The sequence below is a fragment of the Poecilia reticulata genome, unplaced genomic scaffold, assembly GCF_000633615.1.
Source record: "Poecilia reticulata strain Guanapo unplaced genomic scaffold, Guppy_female_1.0+MT scaffold_155, whole genome shotgun sequence".
NCBI lineage: Eukaryota > Metazoa > Chordata > Actinopteri > Cyprinodontiformes > Poeciliidae > Poecilia > Poecilia reticulata.
Window position 1 is genome coordinate 136,014 of NW_007615016.1, and position 11,584 is coordinate 147,597.

The 11,584-nt window shown below is 40.7% G+C and overlaps 2 non-coding genes across 2 annotated transcripts; both read left to right on the top strand.

Moving 5' to 3' along the window:
• Positions 1 to 4,713: 4,713 nt before the first annotated feature.
• trnac-gca (transfer RNA cysteine (anticodon GCA)) lies at positions 4,714 to 4,785 on the top strand. Its single transcript has one exon. It is a non-coding gene; the product is annotated as a tRNA-Cys (tRNA).
• Positions 4,786 to 5,079: 294 nt separating this feature from the next.
• On the top strand, positions 5,080 to 5,151 carry trnac-gca (transfer RNA cysteine (anticodon GCA)). The gene has a single exon. It is a non-coding gene; the product is annotated as a tRNA-Cys (tRNA).
• Positions 5,152 to 11,584: the final 6,433 nt, after the last annotated feature.

The following is an 11,584-nucleotide window of genomic DNA, read 5'->3' on the forward strand; positions in this document are numbered from 1 at the left end:
GGGGGGGAACTAAAGCTAGTAATTAGTATTGAAATATCTCATAGCTTAGTCATCTATGTTCCATTTGCCTCCAAATATCAAAATCCATCCATCCATCCATCCATCCCTAGGAGTCTCCAGGGTTGTGAAGTTCCTCCAGGTGAGTTCTGGGTCCGCTCTGACGTTACTTCCTGTTGGAGCCAACGTGAGGCGTTGAAGAGTCCCGTGTTCAACACGCTCCAGCCAGCTCATCTACGAGCAGAAGCTCATTAATGCATGCTGTGATGCATTTAAATCGGTGGAATAAAACCCCTGCTCTGTACTACTTCCGGTCTGCCATGACCTGATTGGCCCAGCTTGACTCAGCGCTGACTGAATAACATTTGGGAGGGATGACAGCAGCTCTGTGATTGGCTCCCAGTTTAACGGAGAGGTTTCTATCGTCGCTCGCTGGATCTTTGCCTATGACGCGAATTTTATACTGTAGCAATGATGTCACTGTTAGCTTTAGAGCGAGTAAACAAAGCAGAAGGCATCCGTGACCTTCACCCGCGTTAGAAACACATGACAGCAGCACGTAATCTGAATCTCACAGATTAATGCGGTTTTTTATGTTATTGGGCATCTGGATAAGGAGGAAAGCTGCGTGGTCACTTCGCGTTTCATCAAACCAAACACTGTTGCGTCATGCGGGAGACTGCGTGATTTGGGGACGTACCAATTAGCACATTAAGGTGAAATTAAGCGCAATAAGGCCGTCAGTTATAAATAACCTCTGACCTCTAACTCTCTGATGGAGAGTTTGACTACAAGCTTTGTACATCTTGACTGAAATTTCTACCAGTTTCTTTTCACAAAAGTATTCAAGTTTGATGAGGTTCAGTGAAGAATGTAGGATAGAAACCGTTTTTAAGTCTTGCCACAAATTTCCAGTCTGATTTTGATCTGGCGTTAACATGAATTTGCATTAGTTTAAACCATTTGACGAATGTTTAGTGTTTGACCTGCTGGAAGGTAAAACAACACCTCAGTCTGGACTGAGAAAGATGTTTAATGCATTCGGTCTTCCTACTGTTTACCATTCAGTCATTTAAAAGGGTCATAAAACTGCTTTGAAGGATTGATGTCACTGGTTCATTTTCTTCTCATCCACCCTTTTCTGCAGCAGCAACCATAAAATAAAGCACTTTTTTGAGAGCACATTGCTTTTCATTTGCAGCTCTCGGATATGATGACATCACATAAACGCTTTCTGCTTTGCAAAGAAAGGAGACAAGCCACATTGTTGAGATTATTTGAAGCAGACTTTATCATCTCAGGTCATTCTCACTTCAGTCTTATTCTGTCTAAACAAACAGGGTGGATGATGGTAAACACCACATGGACATTCATCCGTTTCCAGGACATTTTCCATGTTTCTGCAGCGTCAGGTGTCTAGTCTCTCACCTGAACCCATTCTCACCGAGCGACAGGCGTTTCCTTGTGTTTCACATTAACAATTTATTAAACACTTTGTGAACAGCCTTGTTGGTGTAGCTCATTTTTCAAAGGGCGATCTGCTGGTAGTTTATCACTTCTGGGACAGAGAGACGGATAAAACAGAAAGAGAACCGGGCCTTGGTTCTTCTGAATTAAAAAGACCATTTTACTTCTCTGTGAAGCTGTGCCTCTTTCCTGCATGGATGCCTTAATAGAGATATTGCTGACATTAACAACATTTACTCTTTTCTTTCCCATAAAAAGTGGGATCCATTCATATCAGCCATTTTTGGTACATTTTTGTAGAAAATCCAGTTTGTTTGGGAAGTGTGGATACACATTCTAACTCTAATGCAAACTAAAACAGCAAACTTTGCATTCGAACTGAACTCTGGTTCAGTTCAAATCCATATGTGAACGCCAACCAGAGACCGCTCCAAAAGCAGGAAGTGGACAACAGCGCAGGGCATTCTGGGTAAATACAATCAAAACATAGTAGAAATGAAATGAAATCCTCCAACTACTAAATTTTGACTCAGCGCTCAAACCTGCGTTTAATGTCTGAAACCGATGAACTTGGCATCTGGAAGTTGTTCCCAAAAATGGATCAGAATTATCACGGGCCTTATTCTCCCTGTTATCTGATTTCTTTGTGTTTGAGGTGTTGCCACCTATGGGTGTGTTTCCATATGAACCAACACTGTCTTCTGTGAGAAGATTCTTCAGTACCGCTGTAACACAGACTGCTATAGGAGATCCTTACTGACCACAATCATCAGCATCTACAACTCTTTCAAAAAACTTGAATAAAATGAGAAATCACAACAATTAATTTCTGTCTAATTCTTATTTGAAATGAATAAAATTGTTCCTCAGCAGGGAATTGATTTACTGTGAAACAGAGAGGAAAAATAAGTTATTACATAGTTAAAAAGTCGACATTGTTATAGTTTAGCGTCATGCGTTGCTAGTGTTTCCTAAAAGTCAGTTTTAGGATGTAAAACTGGAATGACCTGTTGATCATTCCTGTGAATGACCTGTTGGTCATTATTACATAAGAGAGCAGGAGACATGCCCATGTAATGTAACACAGAAGCCTAATCCAAAGTAACCTGAACTGCATGGATCATTCTAGTATTAACGCTGCCACTCAGACTTGTTAGCATCAGCCTCAGAGTGTTTGCTACAGATTGGGTATAAAGTCTGAGTACCTGCTGTGGGTTCTGGACAGAAGCCCGTTTGATTCCAGGTCGCTGCCAGCAGGATGAAAGGCCTTGTAAACAACACTGTCACTAAAACGGGTCGGGCCGATGCGACAGGAAGCCGGATGATGATGATGATGATGATGATGATGACTGGGTTGTTATGGAAAGTTGGATGGAGATGCTGGTTGCTGGCGTCCGAGGGGAGGAGAACAAAACCCTCACAGATGAGTCGCCATGTTTCCTCCAAAAATACCAGCCGGGGATTGTAAAACATCTGTGAAACATTACGTCATCTGGTGAACTGTGAAGACATGTGACGTCGTTCAACTTCATGAGAACTGAAAGATATGTGTCCTCTGCCTGTATAATGTTACCAAAAATAAAAAATTAACTGCAAACTTTCTGCTTATGAGAAAGAGAATCTGTAGCTAATTCATCTTTTTCCACATGGACTCACTTTCAGGTGGATTTTCACAAGTTAAATGTAGAAATAAAACAACTAAAGCTACTCCCTTCTCTCTCTACCAATCAGAATCCAGTATTTTACCCAGAAACCATGACAACAGGTTCCCGCGTCCATCCTGAATGCCTGGCGCCATCTGCTGTTCGAAAAGAGGAAGTCCACTATGACTTTAAAACTATTTAAAACAGATTTCCATTTGTAAAATCCTGTAGAATACATTGAAATGTGTTGGGTAAATATCTTCCTCTCTGTAAGCTCCCTGATAAATCAAACATGTTTAGCCGTAGTTTGTCAAACTAAGTGAACAACAGAAATGGAGAGATAAACAGACCTGCAGAGACAAAGAAAACTGGAAAAATTGCCCCTCCTGATGCAATGCAGTGTTTTTTTAGCTGCTTCTATTCTTTACAAAAGCATTATGTGATTTCAGCAAATCATATAATGAGGATGCTTCATCCCTGGTGTCTTCAGAAATCCTACCACCACACATTTTAGTGATGAGTCAGACAAACCATGCAGCCCATTTCACCAGGAAAACAATAAGGAAGCACCTTGTAAGATAATAATTCTCCCTTTCTTTTATAAGTTTCACAAAACTCACCTGGTTTTCATTCACAAAACATGCAGCTCTTCACAAAGTACTCGTAACCATTTTAATTTTACAATGTTTTTTATTTTTTCTTGCTGAGATTTTAAGTTCTACAAAATTGTAAAATGGAAAGAATACGATACGAGGATCCGAAGTGAAAATTACATTTATATTCAGCTCCCTTTGCTTTAATGCTAAAAAAAATCCAGTGTAACCATTTCAGAAGTACCGTTATTAGTAAACAGATCCCACCTAAAAATAATTTAAATATGAAACAGCTACTAACTGTCACGGCGTGTTTGGGTTGCACCTGTGTGTTTTTTTAGATAAATTCCTCATTTTTATCCCTTTGTATTTAGTTTCTTAATTTGTTCTGATATTTTTGAGAATTGATTAATGTTTCAGATCAGACCATGTCAGTCCTCTTGACATGTGATTAATGGAGGAGATCCGACATGGATACAGAAAACAGGTTTAAGCATTAAATATATGTTCAGATTTACATCTCTTGACCTGTAAACTGACCATCAAACTGACCATGCTGGTGGCTCTCCAGCTAACGTTCTGGGCGAGAGGCGGGGTCACCCTGGACAGGTCACCTGGACGGGTCACCTGGACAGGTCATCAGTCTGTCGCAGGGCAACACAGAGACACACAGGACAAACAACCATGCACACACACACACACACACACACACACACACACACACACACACACACTCACACCTAGGGGCAATTTAGAGAGGCCAATMAACCTGACAGTCATGTTTCTGGACTGTGGGAGGAAACCGGAGTACCTGGAGAAAACCCACCATGCACAGGGAGAACATGGAGACTCCATGCAGAAAGACCGGGAATCGAACCCAGAGCTTTCTTGCTGCAAGGCAACAGCTCTACCCACTGCTCCACTGTGCAGCCTGTAAACTGACCAATGAACTCATAATCATACATGCTTAGTTCAGTTCCTGACTGAAAATACTGACAAGCTGACTGACATGTGGGGGTGTAGCTCAGTGGTAAAGCGTTTGACTGCAGATCAAAACGTCTCTGGTTCAAATCCAGATGCTCCCTGATTCCTGTTTACTAACTGTTGGGCTGCAGGAGTCATGTCTGGAGATCCTACAAAGAGACATGGATGTGTTGCTGTTTAAACATTAATCATGTTGTGTGGTCAGATGTGAGTCTCTTGGTTCTAATCTGGACGACCCGTTATCTGTTCAGTAACTTCCTCAACTGAATGAAGAGCCGTCTTTTGAGGCGTTAATCCAAAATGGACATCAGAGCTAAATCTGCTCTTTATACTCTCATCTCTTGACCAGTGAGCAGCTGTCATTGGTCAATAGATGCTGTGGCTGAGCATCATGTGGGGGTGTAGCTCAGTGGTAGAGCATTTGACTGCAGATCAAGAGGTCTCTGGTTCAAATCCAGATGCTCCCTGATTTTTATTTAGGAACGTTTGTCGACCAAAATGAAACGTCCCTTGATGCCTACATTGACTTCAAAGTTTCCTGTACTTGTTTAGTAAGCAAAATATTTGCTATTTTGCTTTTTAAACTAGTAAATTTCATAAGGTTTTGCTCTGACTGGTTTATAAGTCAAAATCTCTGACGACTTCAACTTAAGAGACTTTATAAAATAGATTTTAACCTGTTTTCATGGCCTTTACTAAACTGTGACTGTGATGCTACAAGGCTGAGCATCCGAATATGTAATTTAATTACCTCCGCCTATGTAACATGACACGGCAGCTTTAATGAGGCAATTAGCTCCTGTAGTGCAGATGGTGGCCGCGTGCTGCTCCCTGCATCACCCAGCTCTCAGAATGACTGACATTCCTCCTCAGTTTCTGTGGAGATGCAATTTATGATTTAAGTGAGACTTTCCTGATTAATTTTACTGTTTCATTAAGTATTTGCTTGTTTATTTAGTCTATTCAACAGGTACCAGATATAGGAATATTAATCTCACTCCAGATTACCACCTGCAGACCACTTGCACCTTCAGCTCTGCCTTGTGAAAACCTTTTCCTTTCATTTAATGTTAAATATTTGTTTCATTTTCAGTTTTGATCAACTCTAATGACAGCATTAATAATTAAAGGGCCAGTATTATGTGTTTCCCAGGCACATGGAGCACAATCTGTGTTAACTCCAACTGTTATAAAAATGCTACATATATAAAATATGACTTAAAATACATTTGATGTTGCAATTTAATGCCTTGAAATTGTCTCTTTAAAAACTCGTGCTCTTTCTGAAACTCCGTCATCACCACATGGCTCCTCTATTAACCTTTTAACAACGTTTTTTACATTTTGTAGCTCCTGTAATGAGCTAGCATATGCAGTTCCACCAGGTGTTTGCTGATTGCTGAGTGAGAAGATTAGAAACTGCAGCTTTGAGGAGGAGCTGCACCTCAAAGGCGGAGCTTGGTCCATCTAGGCGTTTGCTCAGCGCTGGCTTAACACCATCATAAATAAATGAGTTAAAAGATTCTCCAGTTGAAACATTTAGAGATTATATTTAACTATATTTAACATATTTATCAATTAATCAAGCAGGTTTTTTGTATAGCACATTTCAGCAACAAGGGAGGTCAAAGTGATTTACTTCATAAAAACACAAAACCATCATACAGTCAAACTGAAAACAAGTGATCAATAGAAGTAAACATGCACAATTAAATGTACTTAAAATGTACATAATATTCTACAGTCTTAATTTTATTTGCAAATGAAGAAAAGATACAGGCAAATGCTGCTTTTTCTCACAGCGCATTGGAGAGAATGAGAAAGCAAAGCCAGCATTTCCTCACCCTGTCTATTAAAAGCACAGAGCTAAGCAGGGATTCTCTCTTCCTGCATGTTTTGGCTCGACGCAAAGCTTTTGTCCAACAGCTGGCAGAAAGGGTCACCTTTTCCTACCAACCATAAAACAAGCCCCCACTGCACTTCATAAGGTCCCATAACAATAATAATAACAATAATAATAATAATAATAATAATAATAATAATAATAATAATAATAATAATACAGTTTTAGTGTTTACATGTCACTAAATAGTGTTATTTTTACAGCTGAGATGTACAGAAAGTCTATGGAAATAATGCACAATTATCATGTGACGTCACGACCGTCTTGGCAGGCAGTTGCTATGGAGTTGCTATGACAACAGCAAACAAGTCTCAAGCTCAGAACTAGCTCTCGCTTTGTTCCTATCTAACGTATAAATAATATAAGTACGTTGCCAATATTATTTTGCAGTGTTTTAGTCCTCTGACCACCTCTGTGTGATACTGAAATAAATATCAGCGATATTTACTGTAGTACTTACTGCCGAACTAGCAACATTAGCTTGGCTAATGCGGCTTTTATCCGCTAGCTAAGACGGACATGTAGCCTCCTCCGTACACGTACTCACTCTGCCAGTCACCAGAACCTTGTTTTTCACATGAAGAGTTCTTACGTCCTTTATTAATCCGTTTAAACATTGATTGTATGAAGCTCCTCCATGCTGATCGCACTCTTCGTGAACTAACAGCAGGAGAGCGGAGGCAGCTTGTCCACATCATCTGACAYGTTTCGATCCCAACGGCAGCCATTTTACTCATGTGCACATAGAAGAATGCCAACATGTTTTTGTTGTTGTTGTTGTTTGGTTTGGAAGCCATTGTTCACCTTTCCTTTGCCTACGTAGAATGGAATATACTTTACTGATCCCCAACGGTCGATCTACGTTCCCGCCCTCATCTATGGTCATGAGCTTTGGGTCATGACCGAAAGAACGAGATCACGGATACAAGCGGCCGAAATGGGTTTCCTCCTCCGCAGGGTGGCTGGGCTCTCCCTTAGAGAGAGAAGCTCGGTCATCCGGGAGGGACTCAGAGTAGAGCCGCTGCTCCTCCACGTCGAGAGGAGCCAGTTGAGGCTCGGGCATCTGGTCAGGATGCCTCCTGGACGCCTCCCTGGTGAGGAGTTCAGGTCCCACCGGGAGGAGGGGAGACCCAGGACACGCTGGAGGGACGATGTCTCTCTATGGCCTGGGAACGCCTTGGGGTTCCTGGAGGAGTTGGAAGAAGTGGCTGGGGAAGGAAGTCTGGGCCTCCCTTCTGAAGCTGCTGCCCCCGCGACCCGACCCCGGATAAGCGGAAGAAAATGGATGGATGGATGGATGGATGGATGGATGGATGGATGGATGGATGGATGGATGATCCCCAACGGGAAATTGCTCGCTAGTTGACAAGCTACTCCATCCAAGGTGTTAAATATTAATAGGACAACCATAACCATAAGCCAGTCTTTCTCAAACTGTGGTGCCCGGACCACTGGTGGTCCACGAGGAACTGCATGTAAACGACGTTAGCTTAAAGTGCGACGCTACAGTTAGCTTACCAAAGGATTGTGTTAAAAATAATGATAGAAAACTGCTTAAAAGTGGGTTACTATCACTATCACTGGTGATTGAATTCTTTTGAACGGTAGGAATCGTTCCAGTTAGTCATAACTGTTCTGTTTTTTATGACTTTGCTTGATAAAGAATGATGCTCTATTTTCATGTGTTGAGACGCTTTACCAGGTTGAGAAAGAGTCACGCGCTGTTAGACAAAGGGCCCATTGTAAAGAGTTACATTTTTGATTCTGTTAGACGCTGAGGCTCATTCCTCAGAGAAACAGAAACTTATCAGGCCACAGAGACATGGTGTGATTTCAGGGAGCGTCTAATCAGCTGCCCTCCTTCTTCTCCTCAGACGCTGCACAGACTTTTTAGAAACTGGTAAAAGCGTCTCCTTTCAGCGCTGAAAGTGAATAAAATCAGTAAAGTCTGAATGATTTTATGCTCCATGTGTCAATACAAATTATGATTCATCGATTAAGATTTCCATTCTTAACACATGTCAACAACTATTATTTATTTTATTTAATTGAAAAATATTAAATAAATACAATAAATAAATACGATTGCTAGAAATGGGTTCATTATTTTTATATTTAATGGTGCAGAAAATTGTTTTTTGTTTCTGTTAAAGCAACTGAAGTCTATTTTTCTTTAATTGTGCTTCTAAATCACAAATAGCTCTAAATGTTATTAATGCACATAATACTTGGTAGTAAAGAATTTTTTTAAATATTATTTCCATGTGTTTGGCATCATTGGAAACTTAGACTCCACATTTTCACAGTCTGAAAATAACTCAAAATGCCCAGTAGACGTGGCCAGTCACATTTTCCCAACACACCAGACTTCTCTTTAGGATGAACAAAGAAAACAGCTATATGTGAGTTAAGAGGCTAATATTTTAATTTCAGGTTGCATTATGCATTCAGATGTGTTATCGCGGGGCGATGTCAGCCTAGGTGTGACTGTTAATGGGCTAAGTGATCCTCAGCCTGAAAAAGTTTGAGAAACACTGCCATAAACAAAAAAAGTCAAATAAGAGTGATGCAAGTAATTCAAATATGGCTTAATACAAACAAGTAAATAAATAAATAAATAAATAAATAAATAAATAAATAAATAAATAAATGCACAGTGGCGCAGTTGGTAGAGCTGTTGCCTTGCAGCGAGAAGGTTCTGGGTTCGATTCCCGGCCCCGGTCTTTCTGCATGGAGTCTCCATGTTCTCCCTGTGCATGGTGGGTTTTCTCCAGGTACTCCGGTTTCCTCCCACAGTCCAAAAACATGACTGTCAGGTTAATTGGYCTCTCBAAATTGHCCCTAGGTGTGAGTGTGTGTGTGCATGGTTGTGTGTCCTGTGTGTCTCTGTGTTGCCCTGCGACAGACTGGTGACCTGTCCAGGTGACCTGTCCAGGTGACCCCGCCTCTCACCCGGTACGTTAGCTGTAGAGGCAGCAGCACCTCCTGACCCCACTGAGGGACAAGGTGTTAGAAAATGGATGGATAAATAAATAAATAAGATAACAAGCAGGCTTGCAAATGTGTTATTCTGTAAATAATCTGTAAATGAGTGCAGAGAAAATCAGATTTAAGTTACTCAGAGTTGGGGATTGTAAAGTCTGATGGCTACAGGCAGAAATGATTTCCTGTGGCGCATTTTAAGAAGCACGACTCACTTCTGGTTCAGACTTGTGGGGATTATTATGTTCACACAGCAAGACCCAATCTAAATGTGTGATTTATTACATAAAGCAGCTGGTAGCATGGAGGAGGCGGGCCGCCCTTTTGTCTGTGTGTGACCTACATCGTCACTACAGTGAAATGGGCTAAGAGGGCTTTACGCCTGTAGATAGCAGCTATCTGGATTCTTTTAGGGAAATTGTGAGGAGAAGGATTAGGTTTGATTCAACAGCTGGTTTTTGTCGGGAGGCTGACCCAGCATGCAGTGGTGACTGGAGTATTGGGATGTACCTTATAATTAATGTCTTTAAAAGTGTCTGTCTCTACAAAACCAGTGAACTGCTAAAGCAAATGATTGAAGTAAAACAAATGAAGTACAGTTTAACAGTTAAAAATGTGAATTATTTACCTGTTTATATTAAGCTGAAAATGTCTTGAATTAAATTACATTTCCATACTTTTACACTCCCTTGTTCATCCAAAATAAAATCTTATTTTGTTAAGTATTGAAGCATCAGCCCATCTTTTGCTGATTTTTGCTTCTGATCACTTTCCCAGCAGGACAATAGAGGCAGCACGCATCATCTTCAGAGGGATTACGGGGATTATAAGGTAAGCCACTTACTGACTGAGTAGATTATCACACTGGAGCACATAATTATTTAATCTGTCATTTCTCAAAAAATCTAAAAGTGATTGTAAGTGAAGCATTGATTCCTATCATCTGGTTAAAGTATTTAAAATATACGTCATTTACATCAACACTAAATATGTTTCATCACGTATTAAACAAATGGCTTCTACTGCGATAATTATGTGAAATTAAATTATTTGTCCAATATAAAAAATAGTTTGGTGCCAACTGTCATTGAGGAGAATTATATAATCTGCTGTCAGAAAATCTGCCTGACCAACAGATTTACACAAAAATGTGTTGAAATATTTAACATATGCAGAGTGTTATAATGTTATGTACATTTTAACACATTGTGTGTTAAAATGAACACAAAATGTGCATTAAAGGTAATACAGTTTTGTGTTATTTTGGTCCTGGCACCCTGCTGTGCCAGGCCATTATCCTCAAGAGTTGCTGACTCCCAAGTGCARATTTCAGCCTTGGTGATATGTGACCAGCTGAACTGTCTGCAACGGCCATCAGCTAAGCTGCATTCAGCCGTAAAGTTTGTTTTTATTCAAACTTCAGTAGTTTTCTAGTTGTTCTGTTGAGGTAGTGGCATCAATTTCTGACATCAGGCAAAGTGATGTCACAAAGGGTGATGCATTGATGTCACAAGGCTGCAGTCTTGATCTCTATGGTCATTGCCATTGCAGACGTTGCAGAGCAAACAGAAGGAGCAGAARCGAGCGAAACATTGAACAGTTTTAGGATTTTATTCCCCAAAATGAGTCAACACAGCAACACGTCATCTTTGGATTCTGGAAAYGAGGAAACCATCTCAACACCCCTTTATCAGACGGGCTCAGCAGCTATTTGGGATTTTGAAGAAAGTCAGGGTGTTGTCGTCAGTTAACGGACAGACTAAAACTGAACAAAATGAGAAGACGATTCAAATTAAAAATATGGAGGAACCGGCACCTGAACAGGACAACCTGCTATTGGAGAAAGACGAGGAAATTAAGAAAATGTCCAATTTAATAAGAACACTCATGGAGAGGAACATCACACTGGAGAAGAAGACCACCCCAGAGAGTAGTAGTAGTTACTAGTTTGCATGTTCTCCCCATGCATGCGTGGGTTCTCTCCGGGTACTCCGGCTTCCTCCCAAAGTCCAAAA